We start from the raw sequence: 19,191 nt of genomic DNA, 5'->3' as shown, positions 1-19,191 counted from the left end.
CATTATTTATAAAGCACAACAGATATACTAGAAAGAATTCAGTCTATTTAAGTGGAATGACTGGATACAAGTTTTAAAAATTGAAATTCTGATTAGACATAACTTTGACATTCCAAGTCTAATCTTCCCAAAGGTTTGTTTTAAAATAGGATAACTGAGTTCCCTAGAAAAAAAATCAGAATTAAATAGTAACAGCAACTGCACCATTTGAGTACTTTCAATCATCCAACTAAAAATGCTGGCTAGATACTATTGGATAGTTAATCAACCTTTAAAGAAGTCCAGATGAAGCAAGTTTTGTGGTATTAAAGCAATGAATGAAATGCATTTTTTTCAGATGACAAGAAAATATATTAACCTGATCATAAAAGATTTGCCTAACTTTTGCTTGATAGAAACTTTCAAGTTTCGTAAGTAGTACAATATTTAAAAACAGAAGTACAAAATTCAGGGGGGAAACCATAGAGCTGTAGACCAGTTTCCCTTACTTTTCCTATCCCAAACTGAATATTAGAGTTGGACACTTAAATCATGCAATCCTAACCTACATCTGAAATTACAGCTGTATGTCATGTTGAGACACGTAACTTATTTCTTTTTCCTCTTTCTTGGGGCTCCATGCACACATCAAGAAATGTTGTCAGCATTGTCTGGCTTTTCTTTACTGCCCTAGAATTATCAGACTTCTGACATGCTACCATTTGATGTGGTCTCTGATGAAATATGTTGAAGGGTAGACCCCAGCACAAAGAAAAAAAACTTGCCTATGTATTATATCCTACATCATAAACCTTCTGAAAAACATCTGCTTTTGTGGGTTCTGGCACAAGATCAAGATTCAGATGAAAAACTAAACTTATTATGGAGTCCATAATGGACTCCATAGTTTCAACAACAATCACTTTCTTTATCTCATCTTTTTACTTTGTCTATTATCAAAGAGTTTTTGAAAGCTTCTACACTCTAAATTCATTGGTAATGCTATGTCAGGTTTTTTTTTAAAGTGTAACTCAGAGGCTGCAATTTAGTGCCCATGAATATGAAATCTGCTGGGAACCCAGATGGGTGTCTATAGCTTCCCTACAAATATATATATATATATATGTGTGTGTGTGTGTGTGTGTGTGTGTGTGTGTGTGTGTGTGTGTGTGTATATGTGTATGTATGTATGTATATGTATATATGTATACGTATATGTGTATGTGTATATGTGTATGTGTATGTGTATGTGTATGTGTATGTGTATGTGTATGTGTATATGTATATGTATATGTATATGTATATGTATATGTATATGTATATGTATATGTATATGTATATGTATATGTATCCAAAAACTCCTGCAATAGCACATAAAAATACTAAAATCTCGCAAGACAGTTGATATTTCTACACAATATCTTATAAAATTGCTGTTCTTCGTTGTGTTTTTGCTTTCGATTGTGCATACATTTTTCTAAGACTTTTTAACCTCTATGTGAAACTCATGGGGAAAATTTTCCAGGGTTTAGGCTGAAATATCAGCAATATGCAAATACTACTCCTCTTTAGCTTTCCTTTCTATCTACTATTGAACAAGGTCTAGAGGAGGGCAAATGGGTTTCTCTGTTCAGTTATTGTCAGTAGTGTTCACTCAATTCTGAAGTGGTTGCATTCCCTTAAGCAGGAGTGAGAATTCTTTACTGAGCTGGAGACACAGTTAACATGTTTGGAAGAGTATAGTCTTGTTCTTTAAGCCAGGAATAGATAGCTAATAATCACATGCTCTCAAATAACCATCATTTCTGAACTCCAAAATTCCTCCAATTACAGTAAATGTTGGTAGCATACTGTATCAGCCTTTAGGTTAGACCAGGTCAAGACATACACATGACAGGAATTACAATAATGTTCTTTACTATAGCAAAGTACCTAGAATTACAGAATCTTGAAAGACTATCCAGGTTTCTCTCTATCCCATTTTATGTTAATTAAGGCAGAATTATTTTGAATTTCTTTCTTGTGCTTTCTTTTTTATAAAGACTGTATAATCTTTTTTTCTCATGTCCTTAATAGTTTCTTCATTCCTTCCCCTTTTAATGGATTCTTAATAGCTTCTACAAGGTGTGTTTTATATTCCTTCACATATAGCATAATTATCAAAAAAGAAGGACATTTTCATTGTTTTTTGTGACCAATAGAAAATCCTAGCCATTTCTATGTATGTGATGTGGTCCTTCATCATGTTAACCCTAAAAATCAGGTTCCCTCTTTGGGACTACTCTTGGATTCATCATTATCGTTATAAGCACTGTGCCTTTGAATCAGTGTTGAGTCTTGGTGACTGCCTAGGCAAGTATCTGCGGTTTTCTTAGCAAGATTTAAGGCATGACTTACCATTATCTTTTTCCTCGGGCTAAGAGAAAAGGACCAGACAAAGGTCTCTCAGCTGTTTTTGTACTTAAGGTGAGACTAGAACTCAAATTCTCCCGGTTTCTTGCCTGATGTCTTAGCCATCACACCAAACTGACTGTCATTATTCTCTTCTTATAACCTCTAAGTTGTGACATTACATAGTGTATATGTGCAACTGCCTTTGAAAACATGTTGGAAATTTCAATCAGTACATAACTAAATTATTCCTTGACTAATTGATAAAACCATACAGTACTGGTTCCTTATAATCAATTCAAAATATTGATTTAAAAAGAGTTTGGAAACCTTTGGTTAGCTTTTTTTCATAGGAACATATTTATATATCATATTCAAATACCATTTTATAGATGTATCTTCAAGTCAAGAATGGAAGTGCTACGTAAATTTGGGGTGAAGCTGGCTGCATTGGTGTTATGAGACACAATGGTTTTCATAATTCGTATAAGTTGTGTTGAAATTAGCTTAATAGCATTTATTATTATTTTATTCATTTGATAATTTTGGGATTGTAGTGTAGTTGTAGTGTAATTATTGTTGTTATTATTATTATTGCCCAAGTCTATTGTCAAGTCAAGCTTCACTTTTGGCAATTATATTGATAAGTACCTGTAGTTTTCTTGCACTATTGCAGTAGTTGTTTGCTATTGGCTTCTTTCTAGAGCTGACCCAGAATCACACAGCTGGTTTCATGCCTAAGGCAAAACTAGAAATTATGGTTTTTTGTTCTATAGCTTAAGGCTTTCACCATTATGCTAAAACGCCTTCTCAACAAAATGTTAATTGTTTTGTGCCTTTCGGGTTTTGAAAAGCTATGTTGCTGTCAGTTGTAGTTCAATATATCTTTGTTGCTATTAATATTTTAAATTACTTTGCACTGGTTTTATCACACTGTTATCTTTTAGTTTAATTCTATGTTACCCAGGAAATTATAGCTAATTAACCAACTGAAAAGTTCCATAAATATATCACTATATTAAATTATTGGAATTAAAGCTTAAAATCAAGACAGTATGGTTAACTACCAGAAAATATGTTCCATGGTAAGGTTGGGATCACATCTTATATTCTGGAAGAATCTGGGAGTGGAACATCTTACATTCTGGAAGAATCTGGGAGTGGAAATACAACACATTTAAAGGCATTATTTTGATGGAAAATAATGAGTAGAAACGGGCAATACAAGAATATAATCACATACTTTGGCTTAAATGGACCAGAATATAAATTTCCACCAGATGCATTTAAGTCTTACATTTTTTGTAATATTGTAATATGCCAAAGCTTGTAGGAAAAATTAAATCATGGAATGAATCTGCTATAAAAATTCCTTCTGAAAGCCCCTTATGATTTCATCAGCTTCTGGAATCTTTTTCACAGGATAACATCACTGAATTATTCCTAAACCACAAAAAATATTGAAGTCAAACACCAATTCTACCAGTGAACATGCATTTCAACTCTCCTACAAGCTGAAGTTTAAAAGTCTGGTTTATTCTAGAAGGAGGAGGAAGAGGAGGAGGAGGGTAGACAGAGGAGGGAGACAGAGGAGGGAGACAGAGGAGGGAGGGAGAGATGACAATGACTTGGCACATAATCAAATAAAATAAATACAATTATAGATATAGCTCCATTTTATTTTAGGATGTGACTATGTATAAGAGAAAGTTGACCAATTTAAACAGAGCCTTTTGAGAAAATGTTTAAGATTAAGTTCACTTGTTGAATATTGCTGATTGCTCTTTTCATCTTTGTCCCAAATTCTAGCCAGACCAAAGCTGACAAGGAAAACTGACTTGAATGGCTAAGCTGTGTGTCACAAAAGGAGGTCATGAGTTCCATATTTTGCAATATGCTTTGGTTTCTGTTCGGATAAACTAATTCCTTAAATGGTTTGACATCTGACTAGTTTAAAATCTATAAAGCAACTATTATTCTTCCTTTTAAAAAAGAATCCCAGACTCAAGTATTATGTTAATTAAATTACACTCCAAGGAATTCTAGTCCTCCCTGGATATTCACTTGTATTTTCCTGCTAAGGAGATGATCACAAACTTTCTGATTCTTCTGTTCTAGAAAGGAAAATAACTTGTAGTAACCCTGTGGCATATAAACCACATTAAATCTCTAGGGAAATGATACTCTAAAAGCATCATACAGGTGACAGCATTAGAAGTCCAAGTGGAAATAGAAGATGATTGGACATTAAATATAAAAATAAGTTTCTAAAATGATATGCATAGATACTGGGTCATATATTCCTACCTGTCCCATAGATTCCTTGGACTTGCCTTTCAACATCATATAGGATGAACTTCGTCAGATTATTCAATGTGCTGAATACCAGAATGGTTTCACTTGAAAACCAAAAGGGGTTTTGAAGATTTCCTCTTCATCAATCCATACCCATTACCAGGAAAATAAAAACCCCTTGATTTATAGGTTTCACTATAATAAGATAGGAATCTTCTCTCAAGATTTATTGGACTATGTTAGTGATCAGAGCTGAAGCTACAATCTTGTTAAAGTAATGTCTACTTTGCTGATTTGTTCCTTCCTTCATCTTCCATGGATTCTACCATACAAGCAGATGAAGACTTTTGCATTTTAAAAAAATCCTTGTAAAATCCTTGTCTAGGAGGAAGGGAACTAGATTCTTTTCTTTTTCTGTCCCATTTTATCTTACTCAATCCAATCTGATCTCTTTTTAGTTATATCTCCACCCCATTCCATAAATTTCCAGGACTTCACAATCCATGTTGATAACAATTGTGTTTGTTTCAGAACCTTCTACTAAGCATTAAACCAGAAAACATAAGCAGTTCAATATGGCATTTGAGCCTACATGTAATTGTGGCCGCAAGAATAACTTATGCACAATTTTGGAAATCCACTACCATACCATCAGAAGATGCTATAATTAAAAAGATCTATGAATGTGCAGAAATGGACAGAATGACGGGTTGGCTGAGGGACAAAGGAGAAACGGAACATTATCTTAGCTGGAACCTATGGTATATGTGGGCGACAAGGAGAACAGCAGGGACTTAAAATGGGGAAAGTTAACATGGGTATTGTAATAGATCCCTGAACTTTGCAATGAGAAGATGTGGCTTAGAGACCTAACAATGAGGAAGGAAAGAAAAAGTTGGGCTGTGAATGACTGTCACCGCGGGGGGGGAGGGGAGGAGAGGGGGGTTTGTATGTTTAAAACGGTATTTGTATCTGTATGTTTTACGCTTAAAAAAAAATGTATAACTAATGAATGCCGATACAAAAGGCTGTATATTTACTTTATATTGTTATGTATGATTTGTCTTTCTTATGTTGTTGTATTTTTCTTTCTGTTTTTTAAAGGTAATAATGTTTAATAAAAATTATATTAAAAAAAAAACAATTGTGTTTGTTTCTTTGCCAAATATTTATTCCAACATGGATTATTTGTAATCTTGCTACATTTTAAATAAAATAGATAGAATTCTTTATTGGCCAAGTGTGTCAAGGAATTTGTCTTCAATGCATAAGCTTTTGGTGTACATACAAAATACATTCATCAAGAATCATAAGATACAACACTTAGTGATAGTCATAAGCAATCAAAATCATACTAGGAAACTAAATGAAACAATATAATCATAAAGATAAAAGCAACAAGGTTATAGTCATAAGTGGGAGAAGATAAGTAATAGGAAGGATTAGAAGAATAATAGCAATACAGTCTTAGCAAATAGTTCAACAGTATTGTGGGAAATAGTTGTTTAGCAGAGTGATGGCATGTGGGGGGAAACTATCCTTGTGTCTAGTTGTTCTGGTGTGAAATGTTCCAGAACAGTGATGGCAAACCTTTTTCCCATTGCGTGAGAAAAAAGGGGGAAGTGCAGGGGGGGTCGTGCAAGGGTGTGCCCACACTCATAATTCTATGCATACGACCCTCCCCCCCCCCACTTTTTATGCATGATAGACCACTTTTTCCCCCTCCCCAGGCTCCAGAGGCTTTCTAAGACCCGGGGAGGGCGAAAAACAGCCAAAATAAAGGCCAAAGTCAGCTTGCCAGTGTGCACATGCATGCTGGAGCTGACAGGGCAATGCCTCACGTGCCCTAACAAATGGCTCTGCGTGCCACCTGTGTCACACGTGCCATAGGTTTGCCATCACAGCTCGTTTTGAGGGTAGAAGTTGAAACAATGTATGTCCAGGATGTGAAGGGTCTGTAGATTTTTTTGTAGAGATCTTTTTGATTCATGTAGTATACAGGTCCTCAATCGAAGGCAGGTTGGTAGCCATTGTTTTTTTCTGCAGTTTTGGAACTTGTTTTGAAATATCCTTCTTCTAGATAATCAGCACACTTCACAAGCCAAGTCAGCATACTTTTGTTTTGGTGCATCATAAGGGACATTGACCATCAGAACTCTTTTTTTATATACAGATGCAGCTGCATCCTCTCTGCTCTTCATAGATGCCTCATCCAATTTCCTGTTCCCCAGGATCTTTTTTAAATCTCTTGAAAGCTTGGAGCTTATTTCTTGGGCAAGGGCCTAAAAGCTCTTTCCCAGTTCCAGTACTGCAAAATATCTTCTGAATTTTTGCTTCTGGTTATCTCCTATTGGCTGGCCTTCTTCCTTTGTTTGATTGTTTTCCTTTTTTCACCTTTTGTTATATAGTATGTTATTTGTTTAATCTAGTAAATTTTGCTTATTGCAAAATATATGTCAAATTCATTTTGTGTAGGAAGACTTTTATATCACAAAATGTTAGTTATATAAATATGACTATGTTTTTGTATAGAGTTATGCATAAAATTGCATAATTTTTAGTTATAGAATTGTATATAGAATTGTAAATGCATTCGCTGGCTGGGGAATTCTGGGAGTTGAAGTCCAGACATCTTCAAGTTGACAAGGTTGAGAAACACTGTCATAACCCTTTGCTCCCATCCAGTGATCATCTGGCTTTCTAAGGTCTGGAATTGGAAGTGTCTCACCTACAACATCTGGAAACTGAGCCCTACTGGCCATAAATGATTTGTCATACACAGAATCGTTACAAGAATGGAGTGATATTCTGGACACTTTCTCTTCAAATACTCAAACCTAATCATTGTGTGTATTATTAAGGAGACTATTTTGGCTTTCCCTCAGCTATTAATAAAATATACAACAAGAGCCCAACAAATAACTGGGAAAGAGATTTTCCTCCTGATTACTTTCCTGCTGAAAAAACTTTTTTTATATACTTCAAAAAGAAAAGAAATCAGGCTGGTTTGTCGATGATAAAACTTCTCATTGCTTCTCCCCCTCCCGCAACCCTCCCCCCCCCCCCCGCCACCCAAACAAATGTTTCTGCCCTTTGCTTGGGGATCCTTTAGTCTTTTCAGGAGAATTTGGTTTATTGTGGAGCTGCCAGAAAATCCCAAGATTGCTGCGGGTGTTTGCTCTATTTTTTTAAAAGGTACTGAATACCAGCTTTATAAAACGCATGTTTAATGTTCCATGCCTAATTAGCAATTTTGTCTGCACCTGCCCTGTCTCTCTCTTCCACTGCCACACATGGTCATCCTTCTGGCCATCTGCTGTCTCAAAGCCATGCAGACAGCAGCAGCTCTGCATCTGGGACAGGGGCTCTATGGATACATGTGTCTCTGGGAGAAGAGTTAGAATACAAGAAGGGGCTTCTTTCGGCTTTTGCTGTCAGTGTCCTTGAAAACAGCAGGAAGGTTGACTGCCAGCCACATTCTTCTCTGCTGTGCCCAGGGGCTTTTAATGTCCTGAGAAGTAATCTGAGCTGTTTCTTGGCTGCTATTGTTAGGTGATAACTATTCACAACATACAGGAGCTTTTGTTAGTCCTGGGCCACTTTGCCAATCCCCTTGCTTCAAAAACAAGGAAGCAACTTTACAGAATTAAAAGCCTGATTTTCACATTGTTATGGAAGCAAGCAAGATTGAAATTGTTTGGGTTTTTACGCCAACTAATGTTTTATTGGTTTTATACAATAGTCTTCAACCAAAAATATAATAAATAAGGTATTTTCCTTTGTTTATATTTGGACTATAGTTTTAATTCCAATAAGGGACACAGTGGCTAAGAAATTGAGCTTGTCGATCAGAAAGGCCAGCAGTTCAGCGGTTTGAATCCCTAGTGCCACGTAAAATAGTGTGAGCTCCCATTACTTGTCCCAGCTTCTGCCAACCTATCAGTTCGAAAGCACGTAAAAGTGTAAGTAGAAAAATAGGATCCACCTTTGGTAGCAATGTAACAGTGTTCTATGCATCTTTGACATTTAGTCATGCCGGCCACATGACCATGGAGACGTCTTCGGACAGCGCTGGCTCTTTGTCTTTGAAACAGAAATGAGCACTCCCCCCTAGAGTCAGGAATGACTAGCACATATGTGCGAGGGGAACCTTTACCTTTATTAATTCCAATACTGTACATTCCATTATATTTTTCTTCGGAAAATACATTAAGGGATATACTGAGGATTCAATCTCATCAGAGTCCCTATGAAGAGTGTAATCAAGACTTGGTTTATTGCATGTGGATTGGACTAAATTAAATTTCCTTTTTTCACTCAATTGAAAGGGGAAAAAAAACAATCTCCATGCTGGCTATTATTTTAAGCCTGTATCTTTAATTACACTAATCAAAACAACAGGCCAGATAGCCTTATATGAATCTACTGCTCCCATTTTATTGATATGACTAGGTCAATAAATCCAATAAAATGCTTTATCTGATTAATGTGAATCATTGGAATTTATAACGAAACATGAGAATGTGGAATGTATGACACACATGCAGTGACATCATCAAACCAACCCTGCCCTTACTTATTTGCATCCAAATATCTGTTACAAGTACAAACATTGTGGAATTTGCATGATGATATAATGATAAACAAGTCCCTGTTTGCATATTATCATGACCCACTGCAGACACCATTAATTCATAACCCAGTACAGTGTTTTAACTGATAATCTATTCATGGAAATATAAAAGTATGGAAGCAGCAGATACATATAAGATGTATCTGCAGGTGAACTAGACATTCATTTGCAAATATGCTTTTATATAATAAAGACAATTCTAACGTAGGAGCCAATTAAAATTAAAGCTTTGAAGATCATTTTTCACCAGTAAAACAGATGTAGAATGTAGGGTTCCTTCTCATTTTTTCTCTCACGCAATGAAATTTAATTATAAAAAGGTCTGAGGCTATTTCACCAGCTATATGTCAGAAAATCAAGAATCGGTTTTTCAAGGCTCCAAGTGTTGTCCATCAGTAATGGTCATCATACCAGTTTTACTCTATCAAAAGACAAGACACAGAAGACAGGAAGATACGTGGGTCTGTGTGGTAAGATTTTTCATTTCCAGTGGCACTGATGTAGGAGCAGGCCTCCTGACTGGAAGGCATGGCTTCTCTAACCCCTGCTGAGATAATGGGTTAGTGAGAAGGAATATACAGCAGGGAATCCTGGTGTTCAAGGAAAGGCAAAGGAGCTAGTCTTTGACCCGAGGTGAGCAAATTGCTGGCTTTTGTCCCTTTACATTGTATTGGGAACAGAAGAGGAAATAGCTGCATTCCAGACATTACCATGTCAATGTAAACAGAGGAGGGAAAGGAGAGAGGAGGGGGATGGGGCATGTGTGACTTTATACAAAGGAATCCTTGTCTCCCTCTCCAAGAATCCCACCTCCAACATTAAAAAGGGATTTCTTAATGAAGCTACAAAATTAAGCTGCATATACATAGAACCAGATTTTGCATTAATGTAAAATTACAATGAATTTAAATTATACTTTCTAAAAGAAATCCATCATATTTTTAACAGCAAAAGCAGCACAGTGTCTGCTGGATCTTTCCGAAGCCAGAAGATCTGCTATGGTACAAATCTGTATCTCATTTATCAGAGAGCATAGCAACGTGGAATTTTTTAGGCTCAAAGTAGTAGTGGCTCAAACTTATTGAAACTCACGGGGATTTAAACTGAGAATATTTCCCCCTTCTACTTAAAAGGTAAGGGTACTCATTGCAGAGGAAGCCAGCATTAACCAAAGATACTTTCCACGGTCATGTGACCAGTATAGCTATATGCTAAAGGCACATAAAAGGCTGTTACCTTCCTACCAAAGTGGTACTTATTAATCTGCTCACATTTGCATGCTTTTGAACTGCTAGGTGGGTAGGAGCTGGGATGGGAACGGAAGCTCACCCCATTGGGTCGCACTTGGGTCTCGAACCCACGCTGTCAGCTCAGCATCTTTAACTGCTGAGCCATCCTGCTGACTATCCTTCTACTTAACCACACCATAAATATGTTCCAGCAAAATCTATCCCCACCCCCACCTTCTCTCTCTCCCCGTCGCCTTGCTATGTCCTTATGTCATTTCCTTGTTTGTGGCCCAGCATACATAAATGAAACAAAGCTAGGCAATAATTTGCTGTATATGAGTTTAAGTAATTCTTTCTCCTTTATTTCAACACTCCTTTATTTCAACAATTCAAGGCAAATAATCTAAACATCTGTTAGATTTGGTTATTCATTACTTTGGAGGGATGTCTATTTCTATTTATTTATGTATGTTTATTTATTTATATATTTATTTATTATTTTTTATAAATAACTCTAGGCGGTGAACATGTCTACTACTCTTTCCTCCTCCTGTTTTCCCTGAAATATTTCTCTGAGGTGAATTGGGCTGAGAGAAAGTGACTGGCCTAAAGTCACCCTTAGGCTTTCATGCCTAAGCCAGATCTACAACTCACAGTCTCCTGATTTCTAGCCTGGTGCCTTAAAAATTATACCAGTGACTGCCATAGAGATGACAGAGATGATATAGTAATTGTAAGTGGAAAATAGTTGCTTTCATGCCAAGATAGATGGATGGATAGATGGATGGATGGATGGCATTAAAACTCAGTAGCAGGCAAAAACTCTTTAAGGAATCTGTTAGGCATAAAGTTTCATAAACTAAATTTCTCTTCATTAGATACTTGAAGTAAGATTGTGAGAAAAGATACTCCTATGTTTGAATGAAATCAATATTTGACAACAGCTGAGAAAATAATGTGTTAAGAAATCATGTTGGTATACTGTAGCCATAAAGCTAGCCATGGTAGTGCCCTTAATATAAAGATGGATGTTCTCATCAAAGTTGACCAATTGTGAATTTGAAGCTAGGTCATCACACAATGAGTAGTGATGGTCCTTATAGTGATACTTTTGTAAGGAATATTAAAGAAACTTATAATGAATAGAATAATGTAATCTGAAATGTAAAGGAAACAAACAGACTAAGGCAGATAATTTCATTAGCAAATTTAAAAAAAAGATGGAACCTGTGTATCTCACCCAGAAGAGAGTAATTCCTTATCTTTTGCATTGCACTGGCGAGAACAAGAGGTACAATAATCTGAACATTGATTTCACTAGAAACAGAGCTTGCATTTAACATATGGCAGTCACTGGAATTCTTTCATAATGGCTTCAAAGCTTTTCTATAATAAAACCTACTTAAAAGAGCATTTGTGTTCTTGAAATTTTGGTTTGTCAGCCAAGGAAAGCCTGGCAGATTGTCAACTAATTGTAGTTTCCTCAGAAAGTGCATAGCATTTCATATGCTTTAGATCAGTGGTCTCCAACCTTGGCAACTTTAAGACTTGTGGACTTCAACTCCCAGAGTTCCTCAGCCAAAGCTGGCTGAGGAACTCTGGGAGTTGAAGTCCACAGGTCTTAAAGTTGCCAAGGTTGGAGACCACTGCTTTAGATGGTCCATGTAATAAGACCTTAACTGTGAGATATAACTGCTTGAAAAAAGTAAGACAATTAAGATACAGCACTCAATTAAGAATTTTGGCAAAGTGATGCAAGGATGCCTCCCAGAGTTCTGAATGATGCAGACTTAGTCCTACAGAACAACATGCAGGTATTACCTGAGGGAGATTAACAAGTGATGGCAAGATACAGAATTATTATTCTTGATGTCACTTGTGAGCATTGTTTTCAGCACTTCCAATAACACCTTTGCAGACTCCTTTTTACAGAATCCACCATTCCATTATGTCTTTTCCAATTTTTGTCTTTGATTCTTCAATTGGTCAATATTCTGTGCTCAGTGAGTATACTTCTTTTTTCATTTCCTCCTGCATAGCATGTACAATGGTATGTTGGCTGGAGAGTGATGAAGCTTCTTGCATGAAAAACGAAACTACTTCTTCTTCCTCAGGGGAAAAAGTTGTAGTTGTCTTTCGTAAAAGCACCTTTGAGACAGATACTGAAGCGGGAGCTCAAATACTTTGGCCACTTAATGAGAAGAGAGGACTCATTGGGAAAGACCCTGATGATGGGAAAGACTGAAAGGAAAAAAAAAGAGAAAGGGGTAGCAGAAGATGAGATGGTTAAACAGTGACATTGATGCAATAAGCAGGAATTTGGGCGAACTCCAAGAGAGGGTGAAAAACAGGGGTCAGTCACACTATATTCAATGGGGTGCAAAGAAGCAGACACAACTTAGCGACCCAGCAAAAACAACAACAAACTGCCTTATGATTTCTGGTGAGGCATCAAAGTTTTCACATAGACCATACAATAGGTCTCATAGTATAATGAATGGATATAAACTGAACCTTAACAGACATATTTGATTTATCTTGAGCACAAATCACAGGAATTTACTTCCAAGGGACTTCAGTTTGTCTGTTTCAAAACAGTAGTAAAAGCAGACAATGGTGCATTGAGAAAATTCAAAATACTAACCTATTGATAAATGAAATTTAAACAGTGCCCTTGTTCTATGGAAATACAGAAGAATCTTTCTCATTTCTTTCCCTTTTACATTATCTCTCATACCTCTTTCTTGCCTCTTTCTCTCATGCGTGCGTGCGCGCACACACACAAATCTCCATAAACATTATAGTTCCTTGCCACAGTACTATGCAATAAAAAAATCAAATCATTAACTGATTACATATGTTCAGGTTACATGAAATCCAAAGATACTGGTGTCATAACATTCTTCACATGTTTATATTTTTCTAAGACTTGGAAACATTAACTTCTAGGGACTGAAAGGCAAGTAGTAATTCTACTTTTAAAACGCACAATAGAGTTAATACTTTCAAAACTGGGTTTCTTTTCAATGGATTCAGAGTCTAATCCAATTACACACTTGTGTTTCCATTTTTCATATTTTACTACTTGACCTCTTGTCAGCCTTTACAAAAGTATCAGATAACCAGCTGGTACATATACAATTAATGTTGCCCAAAATTCATCCTCTCCTCCTTCCCTCCCTCCTTCTTGTTACCTGTGTGACTTTTATAGCCATTGCTTATATTGTTCTTTTTTCCCAAGGCCGCCTGGAGAATTCTCGGAATTGAAGTTCACACATCTTAAAGTTGCTATGGTTGTAGCCCATCTTCTTTAGAATTCCCTTCCTAGACAGACTCATATGATACTTTACAACAGTGGTGGGTTTCAAAAAAATTTAGAACCTCTTCTGTAGGTGTGGCCTGCTTTGTGAGGTGGCTTGCCGGCCATGTGACTGGGTGGGAGTGGCCAACTTGTGGTGAAACTCACTTAACAACACTCTTGCTTAGCAACCAAAATGTTGGCTCAGAAACTCTGGCATTTGAAGCACACAAGTCTTAAAGCTGTCAAGTTACAAGACCCTTGCACCCCTTTAGAAAAAAAAACCCAGGTGTGTTCAAACTTGACAACTTTAAGACTTGTGGGCTTCAACTTCCAGAATTCCCTCTCTCGTTCTTCATCTTGATGATGTCCGGACGGGCGGGGGGAGGGAGCTGGTACCGGTTCTAAACGGCACTGTAGATTTGTGGAATATCTTCTATAGAAGAGGTTAGACCTGGCAGGAACCCACCCCTGCTTTATAAGCTAAAGCTTTTTTATACAATTCTTTTATATTATGGTTACAGGTAATGTTTTTTAATGTCTTTCAATCACACTATTGAATGCATAAATATTGTCCTGTATTTGGAGTGTGACCTTGAAAATATCTAAAAAAAATTAATCCCTGAAGTTTGATTTTATCTTGAGTTATTTCTGTTGCCTTAACAGTTATCATTATGCCAGTTCCTGTACTTCTCTTTTATGCCATCACGATATTTGATTTCCATTGTATTGTATTTATATCACTTGAATCATTTTATATTGTACCCGAAGAATTTGTTTAGAGTCTAATCATTTAAAAATTAAAAAAAAACACTTATATAAATATGCTTAGGATCTCTAAACATCCCTCCATATATCAGATTAGAAGAATGAAAGACACGTTTTGTTGTTGTTCACTTCTATCCCTATTTAAATCTGCCAAATATTATGCTTAGGCATTTTCCAGATGTTATGCAAAATTAAAAACATGCAATTTTTCAATAATTAGGATTAGGTTGGGGATATACTTTTGGAGTTGGATCCAGACTTTTTCATGCTTAGAACAGGCTATGAAAATGAATGAATCCACATTAAGTACAACTAATCCAACCCATTGTTTATTCTTTGTATATCTATGTTAATTAGTCCTGTTTTTTAACATTCCCAGCCTTGAATAAGCATATGGATTCATTTGCATGGTCATCTTTCTATGCCATAAATATACTTTCATTTTCAGTTGTTGCACCTAGTTATCCTGATTTTTCTTATATTTGTGACTGTTTTACTTCATTGCACCCAACTATTCAAACTACCATATTTTCTATGTGCAAAAGTACAGGGCTTTCCTTTTATGCAACAATGAAGCTATGATAAAAACAATATTTTTATAAATATCCATTCATTTCTTCTTTGCTGATTGGAATATAGTTCCTTCAATATTGTGAGAATTTCTGAATCTACTTACGAAGCAGTTAATGAGGAGCGGCATACACTGCCTTTGCCTGCCTATAGCAATGTTTTTCAACTTCAGGAAATGTAAGATATGTGGACTTCAACTTCTAAAATTCTTCAGCTAGCTGAAGTTGCGTAGGATGGAAAACACTGAACTGGGACATATTATGACTTTTATGGTGTGGTTTTGTAGGATTTATTTAATACCCCAGCGCTGGGAATTCTGGAAGTGACATTCCTAATATGTCTGGGATATTCTGGAAGTGACATTCCTAATATGTCTGGGATATTCTGGAAGTTACCAGGTTGGGAAAAACTGCCTCAGGTACTTCCTGCTACTAAATTTAAAGGTTAATTAATACAATTATCCTCAAATAAAGCCTCAGCGCTTATATCCTTAGAAAAGTATGTCTTCAGACAAATCCTCAGTCACCAGTTCATTATACATCCTTTGGGTGTAGCAGGAAATAATTTGGAGACGTCATCCAAAGGCCCTGGAAAGATAGAAGGAATTCCCAGCCTTCCCTTTGGAATGTACCTGCAAGTCAAAGGATATGATGCTTTCTTTGTGAGTTTCAAACAAGTGTCACCTGTCAATTGGGGGCGACAGGAGGAGGAGGGGGGAGAGACGCCACATTGTGAGGCATGCGGTGAGAAGAGCAGATGGCAAAGGCGGGCTCTTTCTTTTTTAATCAGGCTTGTTTGGCATTGAAGACAACAGATCCTCTCCCAGCTTTGATTAAAGGAGATTTATTTCCATAGGCAGCTGGCAGGCAGCAGGCTGATCCTCTGCCAATAACTGCCCCCTCTTAGCCACAAGCTGCTAACACTTGCTTCAGGCATCCTCACACAAATCCATGAGTACAATTTGCAACAATGCTCCTTTCTGTCCCTAAAGCCACATAACCAACCACAACTTCCAAAAAGGTATTCTCAGTCCCCACCCCCCAAATAAGAACTTAACAGGCATTCCCTCTCCCCTTCATTTGATCTCCGTCACTTGAAAAACTCAGGCCTTGGTTCGGGGGGGGGGGGGGAATTCTCAGTGCGATTCTTTTTCAGGTAAGAGTAATCCTTTGCTCAGCATTAATGTTTGTAGTATTGTTCGGTGTGTTGTTTTGGGAATCCATCTTTTCAATGTTGCAAGGTGATTGTCAATTATTTTGAGCAGCATGATATGTAACAGAACAGGAGAGTAAAAATATTTTACAAATTATAATTCATAAAACAAGATATGCTTGATTGAAACTACCTAAGTTGAAGGAAGGAAGAAACAGAATTCTGGGGACTTACTGGGTTCACACATCAGGCTAAACTATGGATTACTTTATTATAGTTTATTAAATAAGCCATAATTGGATAGGTTGTCACAATGAATTATAGACAGATCTTTTGAATCAAGTAGAATTTTCAGAATATTAATAGAGCATAATATGAATACTCTCTGAAAATAGTTGCCAAATCTCAGAATAATGATTTATCAAAAGCGAAATTAGAGAGGCAGTTCTCTACCACCTTAATATGTTTTCTATCATCTCATTTTTTTAATATCAGTGTTTTGGGTATGTGGAGTTACTCCTGATCAAAGTATTCGGTACAATCCCCCTAGCATATTTATTTTTAAGACTAACTTGCACGATTCCACTATCTTTGTTAATTTTGATGTATGTACTTCTTACTGTTCTAATTTTTTATAATATTGTCATTATAAGTTTCCTAGACTTGCAGGAAAGTGAGATGGTCAACGAATAAATTTAACAAGTAAATATGAAGGACCTAGAAACATCCTTGGGTAATAAACATTTTATAATTGTCCATCTCACATGAAAGAGACTCTGGGCAGCATGTAGCACTTAATTAAAAAAATAAATACATGAAATCACAATTAAAAACTAACCTTAAAAAAGGCACTCAAAGCAAGAGACAATGATATTAATTGCAGAAACAAAGCTATCACAAAATATTCATTTCCTGGATCGTCCAGGCCTGACGACATAATCAGGTATTGGGAGACTTGCAGAATATTGAACGGGACGGAGCTAAATGAAGAGGGAGAAGATTCCACAAGGCTAAGCTGACCAGATTTTAACATTGGTAAAGCAGGTGGCCAGTTCTAGCCACCTGCAAAGGACCTCCCCAGCTTCCGGAGCCTGTGACAGTAGAAATCACTGCGCAGCAGTTGCAAACTGCTGCGTGGTGTTTTCTTGCTATGTGCGCAGCCGACCGAAAAATCGGGACTTTTTAAACATGCCATGGGACGCGGGACAAATTTTTAAAAGCGGGACTGTCCCGCCAAAAGCGGGACGTCTGGTCACCTTACACAAAGCAAGTGTGACATGGCAAACAAGGCCCTCTCCTGGGAGCTGCCATAGGTAATTTCCCATCAGATGGAACATTCAGCGGGCCATCTCTGCCACTCCTGACAGAACAGGCAGATATAATCAGGGAGAGATGTCCTTCTGATAAACCAGCTCCAATATTATGGAACCAGTCACTACATTATAGTGTGATATGTTTAATTTCTGGCATAATATATTATTTGAATCCAGAAAATCTTTTTGTCGTCGTGTAGCAGGTACCATGACACAGAGAAATCTTAAGAGCTGCTGGCTTTCTTTCTGGAGGATTGGGGAGGGGCATGAAGGAATTAGTATTCACTCATGTTAACTTCCACTTAAATGCAACTGTCAGCCTTCTGTGTTTGGAACTAAAGCCAAAGGCAAAATACTGATGTGCAGACAAATTTAAGAAAGCAAGTTGGTAACTGCCTCCTTCTATTGGCGCCTCTCATCAGATGCATCCCTAATGCAAAACAGGTGTCCTCAAAATAATGGAATACCTGTATCCTAAAATGAATTTGTGTGACCTTCTCCCATGAATAAAACCAATTATTTCATTGGACAAAAATAAATCTGGTCCTTTTAATCATTCAGAAGATGCTGTCAATGGAACATTTTCAAAAAATGTGTAAGCAGTGAATAGCTACTCTCTGAATTTTGATTAGTTGCTGGTTATGATGGGAGCTTATTAAGGATATTTTATTTCTGTTTATTCTGTCATGTTTTATCTTGAATAACCAAATAAACAAAAAAATATTTAATCTGTAGCAATTGAGAACCTCAGCAGTTCTCAAACTCAACAGTGACAAATTGATGGAGGTGAAGCACCATGTGAGTTTTGACTGTCCTTCTGCTACAAATGGAAGCCCCAGAAGAAGTCTGAAGTGAATTCTGCCCAAGCTCCCATGTTGAAACAGGCCTCACCAAGCCTGAAGATGATTTTGACACCTCCTCTAAAATGCATATGACCTCACTACAGGTCATGGCCAGGGCTGTATAAAGGCCAGCTGATGCGCTAATCACAACATAACAGTGGCACCCCTTGATAGAAGTAAAATAAATGTGATGTCTGATTATTAAACTTTTAAATTTTAGTCATTCAATCTGCCAAATCAAACATTTTTAACAATGTAGATCAAACACAGCAGAAAAGGACAATTACGGGGAAAAAATCCACTAAAGTATATTGTGGTGGTTAATAACACAAGAACCAGGGAAAAAACTTTGTGGTGTCTCCTTCCCTTGGCGCCCAAAACTCCTACTTATTTTGTTCAATAGCTAATACAGGATTGCTCATGGCCCCTAGTTTGAGAAGCCCTGATGCACTCCCAAAGTTATGATTGCAGTAGGAAGCATTTGCAGGTGCACATCTCACTGGCATAAAAGCAATTGGATCAGACTGTTCCATGCCAGGATCCAAGACGTTCAGCACCTGTTGCATTATCCCAAAGAATGAGTACTATTGACATGTACTGTTTTTTCTTGGTCCAGGTTTAAACCAACCAGGAGTAACTGGGCTTCACTGAATTGGCAAGAAACAGAAAAAGCACTGGAGAGGGGCAGGGAGAGAAAGTGATTTTCTCGAAAGAGGGAGGG

This window comes from Thamnophis sirtalis, unplaced genomic scaffold (assembly GCF_051295495.1).
Source record: "Thamnophis sirtalis isolate CommonGarterSnake01/CBP01778 unplaced genomic scaffold, rThaSir2_p1.2 scaffold_11, whole genome shotgun sequence".
NCBI classification, from domain to species: Eukaryota; Metazoa; Chordata; class Lepidosauria; order Squamata; family Natricidae; genus Thamnophis; species Thamnophis sirtalis.
This window is presented reverse-complemented; position numbering follows the sequence as displayed.